Source organism: Anabrus simplex, chromosome 5 (assembly GCF_040414725.1).
Source record: "Anabrus simplex isolate iqAnaSimp1 chromosome 5, ASM4041472v1, whole genome shotgun sequence".
Classification (NCBI taxonomy): Eukaryota; Metazoa; Arthropoda; class Insecta; order Orthoptera; family Tettigoniidae; genus Anabrus; species Anabrus simplex.
Genome location: NC_090269.1, coordinates 356,675,413 through 356,687,338, shown reverse-complemented (window position 1 = coordinate 356,687,338; position 11,926 = coordinate 356,675,413). Strand labels below are relative to the sequence as shown.

General features: G+C 39.4%; 1 non-coding gene across 1 annotated transcript; it reads right to left on the bottom strand.

Moving 5' to 3' along the window:
• Positions 1 to 10,529: 10,529 nt before the first annotated feature.
• Positions 10,530 to 10,648, bottom strand: LOC137501093 (5S ribosomal RNA). The gene has a single exon (XR_011018353.1). It is a non-coding gene; the product is annotated as a 5S ribosomal RNA (ribosomal RNA).
• Positions 10,649 to 11,926: the final 1,278 nt, after the last annotated feature.

The following is an 11,926-nucleotide window of genomic DNA, read 5'->3' as shown; positions in this document are numbered from 1 at the left end:
CATAACCACTACATACTACATCTCCACTAATTTGCTTGTCATATTCATATCTTGGTGTACCCCTGCCGTTCTTACTACCTACACTCCCCTCAAAAACCAGCTGTACAAGTCCTGGGTGTTTTAAGGTGTATCCTATCATTCTATCTCCTCTTCTGGTCAAGTTTAGCCAAACCGATCTCCCCTTACCAATTCATTTCAGTATCTCTTCATTCTTGATCCTATCTATCCATCTTGCCTTCAGCATTCTTCTGTAATACCACATTTCAAAAGCATTTATTCTCTTTCGTTCTGAGCTAGTTATGTCATTGCTCCAGACGAAAGTCTTAAAAAACATCTAACGCCTATATCAATGTTTAAGGTGAACACATTTCTTTTCTTAAGAAAGGCTTTCCTTGCTTGTGCTAGTCAGAATGTTATGTCCTCCTAACTTCTACCATCATTAGTTATTTTACTACCCAAGTAACAATATTCATTTAAGACTTCCTAATCGACTACACTCCATTACTTTTGTTTTCGACTTACTTATTTTCGTCTTGTGTTCCTTATTGAAGACTCTGCCCATACCCTTCAGCAATTACTCCAGATCTTTTGCAGAGTCCGATAAAATAACAATATCATCGGCGAAACTCAGGGTTTGGATTTCCTCTCCTTGGACTTGGATTCCCCTTCCAGATTTCTCTTTCGTTTCTTTTAATACCTGTTTTATGTAAACATTGAAGAGGAGAGGGGACAAACTGTAGCCTTGCCTCACTCCTTTCTAGATTGCTGCCTCTTTTTCGGTTTGATTATTATTATTATTATTATTATTATTATTATTATTATTATTATTATTATTATTATTATTATTATTATTATTATTATTATTATTATTATTATTCAAACCTAATATCGACGAACACAGAGGAAGGGGCTAACATAAAACAGATTCCATGTATATTCTAGACAGGTGCTCTGTAGATAAAACGACTATATCGTAATTTTGTAACCTATCCTTGCCATATTAATTTAGCGATTCTGTTCACACCATAAATCCAAGAAGTGTTGAGAAGGTAGTGTCACGGTATAACACGGGTAGCTGGCAGTACGGTGCGAGGCAACAGCTCCCGATTCCCACGCGCCTTAATTGGTGGAGCTTAATTAACACAGAGAAGTCCGGCTGAGCGACATGCCCTTCAACATTTCTTTATTAAGTAGCCTAATTAGCTGGTGCGATCAGTGCCTCATGATATACGATGTAAAGTTTTACAACTAATGGAACCTAAGCTGCTTAAATATTGGTGCTCCAGTCTTGAATGCCGACAACCAGACACCGACGGCGAGATTCTTTCGTTTTCTCTCAGTAATGACAGTACATTCACTTCGCTGCTTCTTGAAAACGTTTTACTTACAGAGCGCCATTGAATTGAGGATATGGTCCCTCCTACGCCAAACCGTGAATGTGACAATGCTCTTTCTATCCATTATTTTATTTTAGTCTGGTCACACCTCCCAGCCATGCATTGATATATCGTCGTTGCCGGTACAAAACCTCTTATGTGAAAATATTTTAGGAGATATGCACCCGCAGCACATATATTATGAAGAGCGAGAATGCCTTGGCAATGTTCACACAATATTGTACCTTAGATGACAGAACCTTACCGGCCAAAGTTCTAAGCTAAAATATTTCACATAGGAGGTTTTGTCCCGGCAGCGACGATATAGTCCATCAGAACAAATGTCGTTGAATTCATTTTCCTATGCTGAATTGCAAAAGAAAATAACCTTACTGTACCGTACTGTAGGAATGTGTGTTTGCATGAAATATTTACACGCTCCTAGAGTATGTTGTATTTAAGGATCATTAATAATAATAATAATAATAATAATAATAATAATAATAATAATAATAATAACAATAATAATCCATTAAGCCTCGGGAGGTCAACTCAGTAGAGGGGTGTTCTATTCCCGCCTCATCGATCCTCGAAGTGGTTTTCCGTGGTTTTCCAACTTCTTCTCCAGGCAAATTCTGTGATGGTACCTAACGGCCGCTTCCTCCCCTCTTCCTTATTTTAGGCTGGGTGGCCCAGACAATACTTCGCTGGATTTCTGAAGCCCAGTTGGCATGGCTCGATTCTGGCTCAGTGTGGTCTATCGGCGTCTGCGAAAACCAAGAAGGTATAATAATAATAATAATAATAATAATAATAATAATAATAATAATAGGAATGCCCGCTTTTGTGCTTCGGTGGTTAGTGTGACTAGATGCCAATCTCGGAGGCCCGGGTTCGATTCCCGGCTCTGGCACGAAATTTGAAAAGTGGAACGAGGACTGGAACGGGATCCACTAAGCCTCGGGAGGGCAACTGAGTAGAGGGGCGCGGGTGTTCTATTCCCGCCTCATCCATCATCGAAGTGGTTTTCTGTGGTTTTCCCACTTCATCTCCAGGCAAATTCTGTGATGGTACCTAACGGCCGCTTGCTTTCCTCTTCTTTGCCTATCATTTCCAATCTTCCCATCCCCCACAAGATTCCTGTTTAGCACAGCAGGTGAGCCCGCATGGGCGTTGTACTGGTCCACTTCTACAGTTGTATCCCACGACCAAATGTCTGACGCTCAAAGACACTGCCCTTGAGGCGGTAGAAGTAGGATCCCTAACCGAGTCCGGAGGAGAAACCAAAGCTGGACGTAAACAGATAAAATAATAATAATAATAATAATAATAATAATAATAATAATAATAATAATAATAATAATAATAATAATAATAATTTCAGTCTGGCCAGGATACTCTGCTACGGCAGTGGAGTAGACCGTACTGCCACCAACTCAACGCCGAGTGTTGAGCGGCGGAAAATAACCTGACATCCTAAGGGAGCCAACGGCTTGCGGCGGATGAGCCCCCTAAGGAGGGTGATGGCCCTTAGTGAAGGAAATGTCACTAAAATCCATCAAATGAAGGAGTCAACAGCTCCAATGGCGAAGGAGGAAAACAAATCCCAACGGCAAAGGAGGTGGAAGAACTGCCTTTAAAACTTAAATCCACACATGTCTGTTGTCGCAACGAGCGGTATTTTGGTCAGCGTCTGTACACCATGTGAGGTGTGGCTGAGAAATAAACTCAACGGCTCACAAGCGTAGTTTTAATCTTGGAACGGCAACAAACCGTTCCCTAAGAAAGTCAAGTAACTTATGCATGATGCAAACTTACGGAATAACTACTCCAGGTGGTAATCGGAAACGTCAGTCCACCAAGGCAGTATGGCATGCAACTGGGCCTAAGGATTCTGGAGAGCCCATAAGAGCATACATGAAGGAGTCGGAGCCTTGTACTGGTGACCCATCAACTAACAGCAAACTGAGACCAAAACGAAGATATTTCTTTGGTACGCTAAATATTAATACACTTCTGAAAGTTGGAAAACTAAAGGAACTAATCAAAATTCTAGACGACCAGAAAATCTTAATACTTGTTCTTCAGAAAACTAGATATACAGACCGTAATATGTTAGACTCAGAAAATTACAGAATATACAAAGGAAACCGGGGAAGAGAATAATGAAGAACGTCCCCCACCTAAGAACTGCTTTCATAGTACACAAGAGCACAATCAGTCCAAAACTTCTATTCACCCTCTGAAAGACTGTCCCTCTTGACCAAAAGATGTGTAAATTAAAAAAATACATTAATTAATGCTCATGCTACAATAAATGATGATAACAGCAAAAATCCTGGCAAAATGGAAGAGTACCGGGAACTCTCGGAAAACGAAATCCACAAAGTTCCTGCAGATCACGTCAAAGTTTTACTTGGAGACTTCAGTGCACAAGTTGGGAGAGAGAGGATTTATAATAAGATTGTAGGAGAGTATCCGGCACACGAAAGAACAAATAGAAATTGAATGAGTCTTGTGGAGCTATGCAAGGCTTTTAATCTCAAACTAATGTCTACCTACTTTGAAAAGCTGAGTATAAAACAAAAAACCTGGCTATCTCCAAACCCACACCTCGTGTAATTCCAAATTGACCACGTAGCTATCTCTACTAAGAGAAAAAAGGAGATCCAAAATGTCAAGGTAAAAATAGGAGCCAACATTGAGAGTGATCATTACCTTACGACCATAAAAATGAGATTCATCCCTCGAAATAAACAAAACAAGAGAACAAGCAGAACCAAATTTGATGTTGAAATGTTAAGGAATAACTCGGAAGTAAACCAAAATTTCAAAGAGAAGTTAGAAAAGGACAGTGCGAAGAATTGGGAGGATCTGAGAACAAAAATAACTAAAGCTCCACAGGAACTGCCGAAAAGAAGCATAGATGTTGGAATGAAGAATGTAAAGCGGCCATAAATGAGAGACTGACAGCCTGGAGAAGGTGGCACTCCTCTAAAACTGATGGGAATTTTCAGTCTTTCAAGATAGTGAGGAAACAAACTTCTAAAACTATAAGAAATGTGAAGAGAAAATATGAAAGCAGTCGGCTCATATAAATTGAAGAAGATTTCACTAAACATAATACAATAAATTTTTACGTAACATTCAAAGAGGAAACAACAAAGTATCAACCACCCAGTCTCGGTTTCAAAGAAGAAAATGGAAAAATCGGACAAAACAACTAGGAAAATTGTGAAATTTTGGCACGTTATTTTGAAAAACAACTGAACTGCGAAGAATCTGAAGGAAGATTAGAATTCAGTCAACTACAAAAAAGCTAACTCTCGGACTCAAGGGATGTGAAAGAAGTATAAGACATAATCCGAAGTCTGATAAACAATAAGGCTGCAGGGGAAGATTTGATTGTTGCAGAAGTGTGTAAAGAAGCCGGCAGTCAAGTAAGACCGGAACTGACAAACATTATACAAGAAATCTGGTGAACGGAGAAAATCCATGATGATTGGAAGAACGCACTGATGCACCCATTATATAACAACGGTGACAAGAAAGATGTGAACAATTGCAGAGGAATATCCCTAGAAGCAGTTACATATAAAATACTGCCAAAAGCTCTTCATAATAGAATTGAACCAAAAATAGACAAATTGGAGAATACCAAAAAGGCAGATCATGTGCAGAACAGATTCTAAACCTGAGAACTACAATAACAGACAGGGTTACAAAGAACAAAACTATGTCATAGTTTTTGTGGACTTCCAAAAAGCGTACGATTCATTAAAACAAAATCAATGGTATAATTAGCCAAACTCTGACTGAAACGAAGTCTAGAGTGAAATTTATGGGAGGGACCTCAGATGAATTTGAAATTAAAACCGGTGGCAGGCAGGGAGAAGGTCTTTCCCCAATTGTTTTCAATATCGTCCTGGAAAAGGTAATAAGAGTATGGGAAGAAAGACTTAAAGAAAGGGAACTCCATCATGAGATAAGATTAGGTTCAATGCACAAAGGGGTTGGTGTAATCTGATTGATATTTGCTGGTGACATGGCAATCCTCTATGGAAATATAGACTCTGCCTTAGAGCAAATAAACCCTCTGAAAGAAATAGCGGGAAATGTTGGACTTCAGATATATTTTGAGAAGAGTAAATTAATGTCAAATATCAGGGATTCGCCCACAGCGCTAAAAGCATAGTAGGGAACATCAACATGGTTAATATTTTTAAATACCTAGTTGAATGGTTAATGGTTAATGGACTCGATATGGAAACAAAGAGATCAACAGCAGGAAAACTGGAACTAGCATGCCAACTCACTAAAGAAATCTACAATAAGAAGAATCTCTCAAGTAAAACTAAAATCACACACTACAAGACAGTAATCAAACCAAAGAGTCTGTATGTCACAGAATGCATGTTATCTATGAAAACTGGTGAAATAGAAGAGATACAGAAAAAAGAAAGGAAAATATTGAGAAGAATTTGGGGACCATTGAAAACGAAGGAAGGAGAGTTTAGACACACGAGGAATAAAAATGTATACAAAGATGAAAATGAAAGGCTGTTATACACGATCAGAAAGAGGAGAATTACATTTTTTGGTCACATAATGAGGATGGATAACAGTAAATTGACAAAACGAGTGTTTAACCATGTTTACAAGAGCAAAAATTGCAACCAATGGATCCAAGGAGTAAAAAAGTACATTTGTCATCCGTTTAATATACCTACATTTTTCTTTTGAAAATATAGGCCATATTCAATGTTTCATTCCATTTCAGGAATGAGGAGAAAGCCATAATGTACACTTTCTAACAGAAAAAAGTGATTGGCTGAATCTAAGTCCCCGAGTACAAGCATACCTAAAGGAATGAACTCATTAACATAGAATAATCCTTGCCGGGCTGAGTGACTCAGACGCTTGAGTTACTGGCCTTCCAAACTCAAATTGACAGGTTCAATCTTGGCTCAGTCCGGTTGTATTTGAAGGTGCTCAAATGCGTCAGCCTCGTGTCGGTAGATTTACTGTCACGTAATGGAAATCCTCCATGACTAAATTCCGGCACCTTGGCGTCTCCAAAAACCGTGAAAGGTTTTTAGTGTCACGTAAAACCCATAATATTATTTTTACATATTATTAAAATAATCTTGGGCTGGTTACTACTTTTATCTAGTAATATTTATTAGTTTTATCTGACTTCGACAGTAAAAGGATTCGCTGCTATGCTTTCAGAATAAGTCTGGTTGGTAACCTTCACTTCAAGTCTTCTATACCCTGGTAGTCACTGTAGTAACACAGTCGAACCTCAATATCTTGAACCTCCATTACTCGCATTTTCAGTGTCTCGAAGCAACTTAAATTTCACGGCCGTTTGTACTATTCTTCACGTGTATTTATTTCTCTATTACTTGAAATTCGGTTACACTAATTTCTCGATTTCTCGAAGCAAACATGTCATCCCTTGAAGGAAAAAAAAAAATACTCCGTAATTCGAATTGTGTGCAACATTAACGGCGCAATACGGAATTGTGAGAAACAGTCAACAAGTAAAGAGAGGTTTACAGTGATTCTGTGAGTTAATATGACGGGAACCGAAAAACTAAAACTTCTAATGATCGGGAAATCGGCGAAGCCTCGCTGTTTCACGAGTATGAATTAATTACCGGTCACGTACGAAAGCAACCTCCGAAGTCGAGGATGACAATCTCCATTTACGAATCTCGGCTGTGTGGTATTGACGAGGAGTTTCAACGTTAGTGGAGGAAGGATTAACAGTAACAAACAAGTGATGCCGTAAACTTTGTTTGTATATTTTTAAATACTGTTAAAAGTAATATGTGTTTGAGTCATCAGTCCATAGACTGGTTTGATGCAGCCCTCCATGCCACCCTATCCTGTGCTAACCTTTTCATTTCTACGTAACTAATGCATCCTACCTCTGGTCTAATCTGCTTGTCATATTCATACCTTGGTCTACCCCTACCGTTCTTACCACCTACACTTCCTTCAAAAACCAACTGATCAAGTCCTGGGTGTCTTAAGATGTGTCCTATCATTCTATCTCTTCTTCTCGTCAAATTTAGCCAAATCGATCTCCTCTCACCAATTCGATTCAGTATCTCTTCATTCGTGATTCGATCTATCCATCTCACCTTCAGCATTCTTCTGTAACACCACATTTCAAAAGCTTCTATTCTCTTTCTTTCTGAGCTAGTTATCGTCCATGTTTCACTTCCATACAATGCCACGCTCCACACAAAAGTCTTCAAAAACAGCTTTCTAATTCCAATATCAATGTTTGAAGTGAGCAAATTTCTTTTCTTAAGAAAGCTCTTCCTTGCTTGTGCTAGTCTACATTTTATGTCCTTCTTACTTCTGCATTCGTTAGTTATTTTACTACCTAAGTAACAATATTCATCTACTTCCTTTAAGACTTCATTTCCTAATCTAATATTTCCTGCATCACCTGCCTTCGTTCGACTGCACTCCATTACTTTTGTTTTGGACTTATTTATTTTCATCTTGTACTCCTTACCCAAGACTTCATCCATACCATTCAGCAACTTCTCGAGATCTTCTGCAGTCTCAGATAAAATAACAATATCATCGGCAAATCTCAAGGTTTTGATTTCCTCTCCTTGGACTGTGATTCCCTTTCCAAATTTCTCTTTGATTTCCTTTACTGCCTGTTCTATGTAAACATTGAAAAGGAGAGGGGACAAACTGCAGCCTTGCCTCACTCCTTTCTGGATTGCTGCTTCTTTTTCAAAGCCCTCGATTCTTATCACTGCAGACTGATTTTTATACAGATTGTAGATAATTCTTCGTTCTCGGTATCTGATCCCAATCATCTTCAGAATCTTAAATCTTAAATCTTAAATAGTCCAATCAACATTATCGAATGCCTTTTCTAGATCTACGAATGCCATGTACGTGGGCTTGTCCTTCTTGATTCGATCCTCTACGATCAGACGTAAAGTCAGTATTGCTTCACGTGTTCCTACATTTCTTCTGAAGCCAAATTGATCTTCTCCCAACTCAGCTTCAACTTGTTTTTCCATTCTTCTGTAAATAATACGTGTTAACATTTTGCAGGCATGAGATACTAAACTAATGGTGCGGTATTTTTCACACCTGTCAGCACCGGTTTTCTTGGGAATAGGTATAACAATATTCTTCCGAAAATCGGATGGGACTTCTCCTGTCTCATACATCTTGCACACTAAATGAAATAACCTTGCCATGCTGGTTTCTCCTAAGGCAGTCAGTAATTCAGAGGGAATGTCATCAATTCCAGGTGCCTTGTTCCTATTGAGGTCACTCATGGCTCTGTCAAACTCTGACCTCAAAATTGGTTCTCCCATTTCATCAGCATCAACAGCCTCTTCATGTTCCAGAACCAAATTATCTACATCTTTACTTTGATGCAACTGTTGGATATGCTCCTGCCATCTTTCTGCTTTGTCTTCTTTCCCTAGAAGTGGCTTTCCATCTGAACTCTTAATATTCATACACCTAGATTTCCTTTCTCCAAAAGTTTCCTTGATTTTCCTGTATGCAGCATCTACCTTTCCCAGGACCATACAGCCTTCGACATCCTTGCACTTCTCCTTCAGCCATTCTTCCTTAGCTACCTTGCACTTTCTATCCACTTGATTCTTTAATCGCCTGTATTCTTTTCTGCCCTCTTCATTTCTAGCATTCTTGTATTTTCGTCGTTCATCGATCAGGTCTAGTATCTCCTGAGTTATCCACTGATTCTTAGTTGATCTTTTCTTCCTTCCTAACATTTTTTCAGCAGCCCTACTGACTTCATTTTTCATGACCCTCCACTCTTCCTCTATAGTGTTTCCTTCATCCTTTTCATTCAGTCCCTGTGCAACATGTTCCTTGAAACAATCCCTCACACTCTTTTCTTTCAACTTGTCTAGATCCCATCTTTTTGCATTCTTTCCTTTCTTCAATTTCTTCAACTTCAGATGGCATTTCATGACCAACAAGTTGTGGTCAGAGTCGACGTCTGCTCCTGGGAAAGTTTTGCAATCCAACACCTGGTTTTTGAATCTCTGCCTAATCATAATGAAGTCTATTTGATACCTTCCAGTGTCTCCAGGTCTCGTCCACGTATACAGCCGTCGTTTGTGGTGTTTGAACCAAGTATTGGCAAGCACTAAATTATGATCAGTGCAGAATTCAACCAGCCGACTTCCTCTTTCGTTCCTTTGTCCCAATCCAAATTCTCCTACTGTACTACCTTCTCTTCCTTGGCCTACCACTGCATTCCAGTCTCCCATCACAATTAGATTCTCGTCACCTTTTACATATTGTATTAAATCTTCTATCTCCTCACATATTCTTTCGATTTCTTCATCATCCGCTGAACTAGTGGGCATATAGACCTGCACTATTGTGGTGGGCATTGGTTTGGTGTCTATCTTGACGACAATAATTCTTTCAGTATGCTGGTCGTAGTAGCTTACCCGCTGCCCTATTTTCTTATTCATTATTAAACCAACTCCTGCATTTCCCCTGTTTGATTTTGTGTTGATAATTCGGTAGTCGCCTGACCAAAAATCTTGTTCTTCCTGCCAACGTACTTCACTTATACCAACTACATCTAACTTTAGCCTATCCATCTCCCTTTTCAGATTCTCTAACCTACCACAACGATTCAAACTTCTAACATTCCACGCTCCGACTCGCAGAATGTCAGTATCCATTTTCCTGATGATCGCCCCCTCTCGTGTAGTCCCCACCCGGAGATCCGAATGGGGGACTAATTTACCTCCGGAATATTTTACCCGGGAGGAAGCCGTCATCAGTACATCATTCATACAGAGAGAGCTGCATGTCCTCGGGAGTTAGTTACGGCTGTAGTTTCCCGTTGCTTTCAGCCATGTAGCAGTATCAACACAGCTAAGCCATGTTGAGTATTATTACAAGGCCGTATCAGTCACTCATCTAGACTGCCGCCCTTGCAACTACCGAAAGGCTGCTACCCCCCTTTCGATGAACCATTCGTTAGTCTGGTCTCTCAACAGATACCCATCCGATATGGTTGCACCTGCGGCTCGGCTATCTGCATCATTGGGACACACAAGCCTCCCTACGGCGGCAAGGTCACATGGTTCGCAGAGGAGGAAAAGGGAATTGAGCCAACGGCACGTGGTGTTCCAAAGCGGTCACCCATCCAAGTACTGACCACGCCCAATGTTGCTTAACTGCGGTGATCGGACGAGAACCGGTGTATTCAACATGGTATGGCCGTTGGCAAAAGTAATATATTCAGTATAAACCCTTAGGTGCGTATGATTCAATTATGTGCTATACATGCTCAAAACTGGTATTCTCTAAATTTCAATAACTCGAAATAAAATTTAGCTGCTGAGGTGATTTGAGATATCGAGGTTCCACTGTAGTACTACTCAATTTATAGTTCTTGCAATTTTCTCGTTAACGACTGGCACGCTTTTGAAGCCTAGCCGGCCGGCTATGTTTACATTCCTTGTCTGCGGAGAGCCAGGACTGCTCCAACTCGAGGCACAGCGTTGTTAACTCTCCGTTTTATCTAGTCAGTGCGAGCGAGCAGCGAAACTGGGCAAAACTGCGTGCAGCTGTGCAACACTGGAGACCTGACAAGCGAGCCGGCTTCAGAACCGGCACGCTTTTGAAATACTCCGCACGGACTGCCAATGACAAATCAAACATACTATTGGTCAAGAACTATCTGCTATTGGTCACAGCAGAGGCGACTGTAGATAGTAATACATCTGCCCAACGTTGGGTTAACGGAACATTTTATTTTTGTCTTTGCCCCGACTTAAGGTTCAGTGAATTTTAATTTTAAGCATCGATATATTGAAAACACTTCCTATAAATGTCATTCATCCAGTTGTCCATGCTAAATACATGTAATGGCATTTTTTATGATTTTTTAGATTGAAAAATCACTTCTAATCAGGTTGAGTTCTGAAGTTTTTCAGAAATATAATCGATATTTTGTGTCTGTTCTTATATATTCAAATTTTATAGACTTACTTATAAGACAATAGGACTTTTTTACACAATGAATCTATCACAAATGTTTTTTTTTATATTTACAATAATGTTGCATTTAAGGAACTTTGGAATTGACAGGGATGTATTCCTGATTCATAGACAGCTCATCTGACTGTACTTGCAACCTCTGCTGCTTCCCTCATTGTTAAGTGTGCGTTTGTAGTGCAGTGAAGAAGTATGAAACTGTGATTGAGTGCTAATAACGGAACGATATCGCAACAAAGGTATGCTAATCTGAATCATAAAATGAATTATTTTATAAATAGGACTTTTCTTGTTTGCTATTGAATTATGTACAACATATTTGGTATTTATATTAGGATTTTTTGTTTTCAGACATATCTCTCATTTACCAAAAAACACTAACTGTGGCAGAACTCGTAGCTATCTTAGAAGAAGAAGAAGAAGAAGATGATTGCTTGGTGAATGCAGATAACATTGACGTTGTGTATATTTCACCTGATGTCGATAAAGTAATGGATAAAAAAAGA